The sequence below is a fragment of the Camelus ferus genome, chromosome 21 (assembly GCF_009834535.1).
Source record: "Camelus ferus isolate YT-003-E chromosome 21, BCGSAC_Cfer_1.0, whole genome shotgun sequence".
In the NCBI taxonomy this organism is placed as follows: Eukaryota; Metazoa; Chordata; class Mammalia; order Artiodactyla; family Camelidae; genus Camelus; species Camelus ferus.
The window spans coordinates 20,917,110-20,928,447 of NC_045716.1; positions in this window are offsets into that span (position 1 = coordinate 20,917,110).

Here is an 11,338-nt window from a genome sequence, read left to right on the forward strand (position 1 = left end):
TCCTTGTCCACCTGTAATTTTGTGTCCATTGCTTGTTTATCCATGTTTGCCCCTTCTGTGTGCCTGTAACTGGGTGCCCTCTACTTGTCAACTCAGTCTCTGTGTGTCCTTTACATGCTAAACAATCTCTTGTGTGGGCTCCATCTCCCTGCTCCCAGAGAGCAGAAGGTTCTGAGCTCAGCCTGTAAGGTTTGGGGAGGAGGCTAAAGAAGAAGATGGAAAGGATGACGAGGAGGGTGATGATGACAGCAACAACAAAAGGACAGTGAAAGGCCCAAGCGTGAATTCTCCATTAGACAAGAGCCTTCTATGACCCCCTCCTCCCCACCTCCATGTGTCTAAATCTCACCCTGCTTTCACCAACAAACTCACATGCTGCCTTTTCCATCTATTTGCTTAAATCTGTTTGCTGCCTGCTCTGGATGCCCAGAGCATTTTTTTCTGCCTACCAATTCTTAAACGTGAATTGTGCCTAAGATCACCAGGAAAACTTAAGCTTCTTAAAAATGCAAATTTCTAAATTCCAGCCTAAGAAATTTCTCTTCAATAGATGAGGCTCTGGATATTTAAGAAACTTCTCAGTTGATTGCAAAGCAGATGCACTGAGGACCACACTGAGAAAATAGACCTTCCAGTCCAACCTCGAAGCCAGTATGCTTTGCACAGTGCTGACTTGTTTTTTGAATCTAGGTTCCCCAGCCAACTCTGGTGACTTTGTCCAGTCACTTCTCTTCTCTGAGTCTCACTTTCCTCTTTTGGAAAATGGATAGAGTATGAAGGAGCCCTGCCCTACACCTGATATTAACACACAGCAAAATGATTTAGAACCCTAAGAGAATAGGAAACTTTCAAAGGGAAATGACTATCCTTGTTCCTTACCAACACATCTTGCTGCCCTGCAGTGAAGAGACACCCCAAAAGGGCCAGGATCTGCCCTTTTTTGACAAATTCTTTTTTAAGCAGGGTTGTCTTACTATAAGGATTAATGATTTATCTTAATAGATAGATACCCTCCCCTCAAAAGATTGTTTTCATGCAAGAAATTGGTAATAGAAATTTCAGGACAGGGATGGGAAGGGAATTTATTTCTCAGGGTATACTCTTTTCTGCCTTTAGAAATTTGTAACCTGTGTATGTATTATCTATTCAAAAGTAGTAATAACAGTAATAAAGTCTCCCAGTAAAAGATAGTGAATTAAATAGACATCTAATTTGGTTCCCTCCTGAAATTCTACTAAAACTTCAATTGCAGTATTTTTTTTTTGAAAAGGCATTAAAGATCATTTTGAAAAGATTTAAACACACAAAGATGGGGACAGAAGAGGAGATCACATTAACATTTTGGAAGGTGGAAAGCAAAATGCACCAACGAAACGCATCGAAGAGAGCTGAAAAGCAAGCTGGCCTTGGGGAATGATGAGACTCTATCTGAACTATCTGCAAAAACCTCAGATGGCTCAGGAGTGGTTTCATCCAGAAGTGAATGAGGAGGCAAAGGAACAAAAATGAGGACTGGTTACAAGCTGGTTAAGAAACAGATCCAAAAATCCCCTCCCTCATTTCATGCTAGAGGCAGACTGCCTCTCCCCAACCCCAGAAAAAAATATTAGAAAGGTTGTTTTTTGTTTTGTTTTTTTGTTTTCTTTTCAAGAGGTAATAAAACAGAGGGTTTCTGCTGTAGGGAAAACCAGGCACAGTCAAGGGCAGAGGTATTTTACAGAAATCAAGGGAATTAAAGTGATATGCACATGGAATACTGAGACCTCAGACCTATTTCTCCCAGAAGACTAGCCACTGACCTTTACCCTCCAGGCTAGGTATCAGAAAACATCTCCACAGGAAAATCTGTTCAGCCCAAGAGGAAAGACCTCTGGAGCCTGATATCAGGGACTCCCCCTACAAACTTCTCTACCATCAGGGTCTCAACTGACAAGCCCCAACCACATGCCCAGAGTTACAAGATGGCTTTTTTAGTCCCTCAATCTTTTTTTTATTTTTTGAAGTATAGTCAGTATTTTTTAATTTGGGGAGGATGTAATTATGTTTACTTATTTATTTATTTAGAGGAGGTACTGGGGATCAAACCCAGGACTTCATGCATGCTAAACATGCACTCTGCCATTTGAGCTATACCCTCCCCACTTAGTCCCACATGAGCAGGCACTCTGACATGGATGATGGGGACAAAGCAAAGAGAAAGAAATAATAAATAAATATATATATATATATATACACACACACACAATATAGAAATAAAAATAGAGGAAGTGCAGAGAGAAGAAAACTTCCACAACTTATCAATTTTCTCAGATAAACAAGAGAAAATATTGTATACATGAAACAAGAACAGAATACCATAAAAAAGAAACACACAGAAAATAAAATAGAGTTCTTGAGAAATAAGAATATAAGAGCATAAATAAAATTCTCACTTACGACACAACATTGTAAAATGACTATAACTCAATAAAAAAAATGCTTTAAAAAAAAAGAACAAAAAAAAAAAATTCTCACTAGAAGAGTTGGAAGGGAAAAGTTCAGAAAATCAGAGGACCAGCCCAGAAAGTCCAATATTTGAATAATAAGAGTTCTATTAAAAAAGTGAACAGGAAAAAGAAAAAAACAAAACAAAACAAAACAGAGAGGAAATCATCAAAGGAATAATTACAGAAAATTTCCCAGAACTGAAGGATGAGAGTTTTAGATTGCAAGGACCTACCCACTTCTCAGCATACTAGATAAAAATGGACCCAACTGAGACAGAAAGGATGGGGGCAGGGCACAGCCATTCAAGGAATGACACAGCAGTTGACACCAGAATGGTGGAAGATTCAACCCCCAGTAGGCCTTGAGGCTCAAGATGGCAGGGGATTTGACTTCTAGCAGAACTTGAGCTCCATTATTTGCTCATTGTAATGTATTAGCATGATAAATAACATGCCCACAGGCACCATGACAGTTCCAAGGCTGACTAAAAAAGGTCAAAGAGTGGGCAAAGACCAAATTCCTGGGAATCCCAGCCCCTTCCTGAGGGTAGCTAGAAATGTCCTCCCACTTATTAGCATATGAAGCTACCAAGCCCATAAAAACTGGCAACACTGCCCCTCACAGCCCATTTTGCCCCCTCATCTTTGAAGACGGACCACACTCTGTCTATGGAGTGTGTATCTACTTTTACTAAGCTGAGCACGCAGCTCCCATACCCTGTGGCCTTTCTCTTGCCCTCTGAAACAGCCTACACTCTGTGCACTATGTATCTCTCTAAATAAATCTACCTTTACTCAACTGTGGCTCCCTCTTGAATTCTTTCCTGCACTAAGCCAAGGACCCACACTTGGCGGGGCACAGCCCAGGGGGCTCCATCGAGACCTGGGACACAGCCCTCCTCACGCCCCACATCTGTTTTTTCTGCATCAACACCATCATGAAGTTTCAGCTCCCAAAGAAAAGAAACATCTCTCAAAATGGGTCAGGACAGAACGGCTTCAAACTTTTTAACAGCCACACTGGAAGCTAGATGACAATGGAGCAAGGGCTTCAAAATCCAGAGGGGAAAATACCAAGCCAAACTCTGAATCAAGTGGGAGGGTAGAATAAAGACATTTTCAGATGTGTAAGTTCTCCAAAATTTCTGTTCTAAGCACCTTTACTCAGAAAGCTACTGGAGGATGTGTTCCATCCAAAAAGGGGTGATTAACCACCTAGGAAACACCTAGGACTTAGGAAACACAGTCTCCAACACAGGGAAAGTGGAAGGGAACCCCCAGGATACTGGGCAAGGGAGATTCCAGGAGGACAGCTGTGCCCCGGAGGTAGAAGGCCACCAGTCAGTCTGGATCAGGAAAGAAGGCTTGAGGAGTGATGTCAGCAAGAAGTTGAAGTTGATAGTATATCTGGTGTGTCTAAATATTTTCAGAAGAGATTGAAATGGTGGAGAATTTGTGGCTAAATTAGTGAGTAAGAACCTAGAAAACTAAATAAAAAAATTAAAACAGTTAACAACGTAGGGGCAACAATGTTATGCATAAAAGGAAAAGTGTGGCTCAGATATGACTGATATATGAACATTGAATATTAAGACAACAGAAATGATGATGCAACCCTTTTTGGACATTGGGAATTTGGAAACAAAAAGAGCCCTTGAGGCTGAGATGGACGGAGGAAAGAGTGAAATCTCTTCTGCATCTCTTCCACAGCTTCCCCTCAATAGATAATACCTAAAATGATAAATCAAAAAAGTAACAATAAAAGCATGTTGCTTAGAGATATGGAAGTAATCCACCAAAAATTAGTTAAAATAGTTTGAATGTTGTTATCCCTGGAGAGGGAATAGAGAGCAGTGGGAGCTGGAACCACTTTTTTCATTTAAACTTTGTAGAACTCTGCTTCTTTAAACCATGGGCGTATGTGACAGTAAAACAACAGCAACCAGCACAGGAGTGGAGTTACCATAACCCTTGATTCCTTTTTTTTTTTTTTTTTTTTTTTGGCATCTCCAGGCTCCTGCCTCCTGGGGTATGAGGACAGCCTGAGATCCTGCAGGGAGCTATGTCCTGCTTTGTGATGTGAAATGATTTAATCTGCGCTCAGTTTTTCCCTCTGAATAATGGAAATTATAGCAGATGCCTCTCCTAGGACTTCATGAGGAGAAGGCAAGTGATTTTGGTTGTTTAATTTTTTTTTCATTTTTTAAAATTGTTTTTAGTGATCACAATATTCCCATGACTACAGACATTATTATTTGAAAGTTCCTGGTAACAGTGTTTCTTTCTTTCTTTTTTTATTGAAGTACAGTCAGTTACAATGTGTCCATTTCTGGTGTACAGCACAATGTCCCAGTCATGCATATACATACGTATATTCGTTTTCACATTCTTGGTTCTTAATTTACTTTCATCATTGGTCCACACATGACCCTCGTTGATTTATCTATTAAATATATATGTGTATAATCAATACGCATGTGCCTACCACCCCAACCATTGCTACTGATTTGTGCTTTTCTGTGTTCCCCTTCCCCATCAGGTCCCCCAAGTCCCCCTAACACTAGGTACTAGGTATCCATTGTCCTGAAACCTCTCTCTCCCTCTCTATCTCCCTCTGTGTATATGTGTGTGTGTGTATATATATAGTTTATATATATTATATAAATAATTTATATATTATATATTATATATATAGTTTATACATATATATATAGTTTTCTCACATCTATAGGGTCTCCTGAAAATGTGTTGTTCAATTTTGGCTGTTTCTAACTTTATCAAAAGGGTATAAAACTGTAATGAATTACTTTTTTCACTTGATATTGTATTCCTTATATTCACCCACATTTTCATCCACATTGAACGTCTGTTTTTTTTCTTTGCTTTAATAGCATTCCTTTGCATTAATATATGACAAGTGAACTATCCATTCTCCTGCTGATGGGCATTGGAGTTGTTTCTAGGTTTTCACTGTTATGAACAAACTCATGATATTCTTTCTTCTCCATGGCTCCTAGTGTGCACACACAGCGGCTTCTCCTGTGTATACACTTAGCAGTGGAAATAGTGGGTCACAGGGTACCTGAAATTTAGACGTTACAACGTGAGGCCAAACTGCTTTCCAAAGCAACATATAAGGGTCTCTGACCACAACTTTCCAACGTCTGGTACTGTTGGACTTCTTAATTTTTGCCTCTTGAATGAGTATACATGATTTCTTACTGTGATCTTGATTTGAGCCTTTGCTGATCACTAATGAGATTGAGTGTCCCCTCATGAGAGTAGTATATTGGTCATATTTTCTTTTCCTTATATGAAACCCTTGTTCATGTAGTTTGCCCATTTTTCTATTGGTTTGTCTGTCCTTTTCTTTATTGATTTGTACATGTTCTTTTACACAGATAATCTTGAATAATCTTTTATTAAAAATAATAATAATCCTATATTGATTTGCATTCAAACTTTGAAAAAAAATTTAAAAAAATACAAGAGGGCAGAGAAGGGTGGAATTTGGAGTGAGAAAACTAGAAACTTCCAAACTGGAACACTGAAGTCAGAGCTGGACCAGGCTGTGTCAGGATGACTGACAGGACCGAGGGCTGGAGACCAGACTACTCACAGCCAGCCACCTATTCATCTTCAGACCCACCCCTTTCTGCCAGCACTGGCCCAGGGCCTGGCATGGCACCTGCCAAAGCCTGAGGAATAGATGTGGAGGCAAATGAATGAAACCTCAAGCCCATGGCAATGTGGTGGTAGAATATGGCCTCCCATTGACATCTGTGCCCACAAAAGCCACAATCAGCCTCCTCCAGAAGGGCCAAAACTGCCGCCCAATTTGGGTGGAAGCTCTCTCCCCCTTGAGAGGGAGGGACAGAGAACCTACTAGGGCTCTATCTTATCAGTCCAGAAAAGGGCCCTTGGCCCCTCCTCACCATATGCAAGTCCCGGTCCCCCTCCTCCCCAGGCCTCTGTCTCTGGGGTCTCAGAGCAATACCCTCAGTGGGAGAGGGCTGAAGAATGTGGCCAGACATGATCAGAGCCACGGCAATTCTCTCAGCCTGAACCTGGCCCCAGATCTCATTCCTTTAAGTCTTAGGGACTAACCTGGGGTTTGTGCCTGTACAAAATGGCGGGCCTCTCATCCAGCCTTAGACGCCCCAGCCTGTAAGTAGCAAGGTTACTTCCAACACTACTTGTCAGCAAATTCCTGCCAATAATGTTGCTGTGAATGACCTTTTTCGTCTTGCAAATTGGAGAGAAAACTGGTGAGGATCCTCACCCCCACGTGAGGTGAAACGGTACAGTGGTACAGTATTATTCACTGTAGCACGGTTGGTATTATCAGAAGAAAGGAGACAAGTAAATGCCCATCACCCGGGGACTGATTAAATTGTTTATGACACAGAAATATTGTGAACTATTATGCCACCGTTAAAACGAATGGGGCGGATCGTCGTGGACTGAAATGGAAGCAGTTCCAAGATCTGTTGTTAAGTGGAAGATAGTAAAGTGCAGAACGATGTATATGGGATGCCACCATTTGCGGGAAGGAAATAGATAGCTCTGCATTTGCTTGAAAATTAGAGAGAATATTACGAGAAGAATACACACAAAATTGGTAATTTTTTGCCTCTGAGAAAGAAATTGTGGTGGCAAGGCAGACAGGAAGAGGTAACATGGAGGTGACTTTTCACTGAATTATCTTCTTGACTTCCTAAATTTTGTGTCATATACACATATTCATTACATATACAAAAAAATAACTGAAGTGTTTATACGGTGTCTACAGCTCCTGGGGATCCTGATGTGCTCTGACTACTTCCTGCTCTGACTACTTCCTGCTCTGTGAAGGCTGAAGCGCTCACCCCTGAGGGCTCAGGAACCATTACCACCCACAGTTCTTGGAAAAGCAGAGAAGAGAACCCAGGAACATAGCTCCCTGGGAGCCTTCGTAGTCCTTCCACATGCCGGGTCACACGTCCCGCAGTAGGGACCACCGCGGTACCCTCTCCCCTGACCTAGCAAGCCCCTCCACATCTGTGTTGCCTCCAGATGAAGCTTCTAGAAGTTCACTTCTGCTCATGTTTCTCTCTTGCCTAAGCCCTTTAATAGCTTCCACTGTCAAACAATTAAATCTAAACTCTGGGGAATCGGGCCCAGGCATTGGTATTCCTTGCACTCTTCAAGTGACTCTAATATAGGGCTCAAGTGGAAAGCCATTGCCTTGAAACAGCGCTGTCCAATAGAACTTTCTGTGATAATGGAAATGTTCCATGCACTGTCCAATACAGTAGCCAATAACCACATGAAGCCACTGAACACTTGAAGAGTGGCTTATATGACTGAGGAAGGGAATATTTAATCAATTTAAGTTTAAATAGTCACATATATTAGAATAGCTTTAGAGAATAAATCCAATGATTTTCACTTTAAAAAAAAAGAATCCTCTTTTTAAAAAACAATATTTTTATTATGCAGGATATTATGCATACAGCAGAGTTGTTATAAAACATAAGCATCTTTAGGAAAAATAGCTAACATTATTATACTAACAGCTAATAGCTAACACAGAGTAGCCAATAGTGCATATGATGTGCCAGGCACTGCCCTAAGCATTTACATATATCATACATATTAATTGATTTCTCAACCTCCCCCTTTACAGATGAGAATACTGAGGCACAGAAAGGTTGAGTAACTTGCTGCAGGTTACATGGTTGGTAAGTGGTGGAGTGGGACTCAAACCCAGGTAATCGGGCTCCCAAGCCCATGTGAACACCTATACCCACTGTCATAGTGCCAGCTTTAGTAGGGCATAAGGCTAGTATGAAGAAGCTCAATCCAAAGGAACCTATTCCCTTGCACTAAATATTACTCAAAAGCTAATATAAATACAGTGATAATGGATTTTATCAAGCACTTACAATGTTCCTGGCTCTGTTCAAAGCACTTTAAAATACATGAATTCATTCAATCCTCATCACAATCCTTTTTTTACAGACATGGAAACTGAAACTTACCCATTTTACAGACATGCAAACTGAGACTGGGGGCAGTTAAGTAGTTTTCCTAAAATGATAACAGTGGGTCACGGTGCCAGAGTGGGTACTCAGACCCTGTTGTCTCCGACTCCTTGTAAAACGCACAAAAGCACAGATACTCTTTTACTTTGGGTGACTTGGGTGGGAGTGGGCAATGGAGGTGGTTTTGAAAAACACTGGTCTAAACTACCCATCCTCCTCTCCTCCCTCAACTCTCTCTTAGGAGGTAAAGGGAAGGAAGTGGACATTTTCTTTGAACCTAATGAGCAGGTAAGGTTTTCACGCAGTTGATCTTCTTTTCACTTCACAACCACCTCATATAAGGTAGCTATTTGCATTAGGAGTTTTGCAACGGAAGAAAATTTTATTTAGGAATTCTAGATAAGCCATTTGCCAAGAGCAAAACTCAAACCCAGGTCCCTTGACATGCAAACACAGATTGTTTCCACTAAACCACACTGCTTCTTCCTCTCGACTCTAAGCTCCATCCTCCTGCAGCTGTATCAGCTACCCCTTCCCGACGTGGACAGAAATAAGCCCGCCACCATCTTCCCTGATCTTGCTCCTCCAGACTCACTTTGGAACTCTAGAGCCAGATCTGCACCCATAAGTCTTCTCTGCTCTGGGGCCCCAAGTTCACTAACTTCTGTCCTGACCTCTCTCCCACACAAATGTGGAGTCAAGCACCAGCATCAAAAGAATCATTTCACTGAGACATCTGTGAACTGGTTCCAAGCTGGGCTGGCAGTCTGGGGGCCTGTGACCGTGTGTTTTAGAACTTACTACTCAAATGAAGGTTCAAAGCAGCAGAAACAGCACCTTGGGTGATGAGATAGAAATGCAGGCTCCCCAAACCTACTGAATTAGAATCTGCTTTTTAAGAGGATCCCCAAGTGATTCATTTGCACATTAAAGCCTGCACGCAAAGCACTAAGGCAGACCTGAATCCCAGGGGAAGCAGGCTTGTGCCCGCTGCCCGTGTAACTGACCCTCTGCGGCTCCTTGCTTGGTTGTTAGGGGCAGCTGTGAGTTAGTTGATGATGTTATTGTAAGGAGAACTTGGATATTGAATTGCAATGAAGGCCTAGGAGATTACTGCAACAAAGGGAACACAGGTTGTTTTATTGCAACCAGCATCTGCATGAAGGACTGAATGACAGGCCCAAGAGACTTGGCAAAAAGAATTTAAGAAGCCTTATTGCCACCTCCATGCAACAAAGTGGGGCAATGGATGGACTCTTGGTTTTAACTAAGTTGGGGTGCGCTAAATTGGAAAACAAATTAAAAATATGCTTGCTGCGCTGAAACAGCATATTTATAATACTGGCCTGGACACTAAAAGGAAACCAATTGTGTCACTAGATTTATTGAAACATCTCTAAGAACTTGTGACAAAACTCTCTCTTAACAACAATAAGAACAACAAAGAAAAATTTTAGCCTGACAGAATCTGGACCATTAAACTGACTGCATTTCAAACTGGAATGCATGGTAGAGTAAACACCACTGGAATCTAGCTGCCCTGTTGCAACAAGTTCGGATTTGCTATTGAAACAAATCGTCAAGTCTGTGGCTGAGGGCATGCATGGCTCTTTTATTGCAACAGAACCTTGCAGAGTGTCCCACTCTGCCAGCAGCCTGGGGCCTGAAGTGCCTGTGAACAGGGCCAGAGCAACTCCTATCATAAGGCAGAATTACACTGAGAGGCCACACTGTTAGAAAGGCAAAACTCCTGAAATGCATTGTCATGGGTATAAGGACAATCCATAAGGATATGAAGAACTGTAGGGAACAACTTCAGGCCTCCGATAATAAGCAGCCAATGCATGACTGTGATGTTGGCAGAGAGTAATGGGATCCCATCTCACAACTGAGGAAACTGAGGCTCAGGGAGAAGTTCAGGGGGTAGCCCAAGTTCTAATGACTGGTGAACAGCTGGGTAGGAATGTATACTTGGGCCTTTTGGCTTCAGCCTGCCCTTCTTTCACAGGGAGCCTTTGCATATGCTTTGAAGTAGGATCAGGAAACTTGTGGGAAGAAAAACATGCATATTTTATCCATTCAAACCTAGAATATTTTGTTGCAAAATTTTAAGGATCTGGACATGCTATAACGTAAGAACCAAATCTTATTTCTAAGAGACTGTAGATGTCTGGAATTTCGGCAAATCCAAGACCAATACAGTGACAGCAAATCAAAGATGTAATTATAGTAAAGTCTTGTTTGGCTTAATGGTAAGAGATCTGAGTTCAAGTTTTGGTTCTATGAGTTCTTAACATACACCTAGGCTAAAATGTAGTGTCTGGAATTCGGCAAAATCATACTGATCCTTTAAGGTCCAACTCAAAGTCACCACCTTTGTGAAGCCTTCCCAGATTCTCCCCCACGTTCATCCCGCAAGAGGTAGTCACTTCACATTTTATCGATGGTTTGGGATTTATTGGTACTCTACTGTCTCTTCCCACTAGAACAGAGCCCATCTTTGTGCGCTTACCTAGTGGTAAAGCCAGATCTCTCTTGCCAGGAAGTAGCATAGAGAACCGATACCTATCTAAGGCACCTGGAACGTGGCCACTTTGTGCCACAACCCCTCGAACACCTCCTGTCTACCAAACTCGAGCCTCTCCTCTTCCACAGAGGCCATAGTAGGGTGCAAATCCCCGACGTTTCGGGGCCTAGGCCATTGACTGTAAGCACATCGAGGCCCAGGGCGAACCTCAGTGTACTTCCCGGCACCCAGCACGCTGCCAAGCACCACGGGCGCCCAGAACACATTCGTGGATGGAGATGCAACGGAGGGCAGCGAGG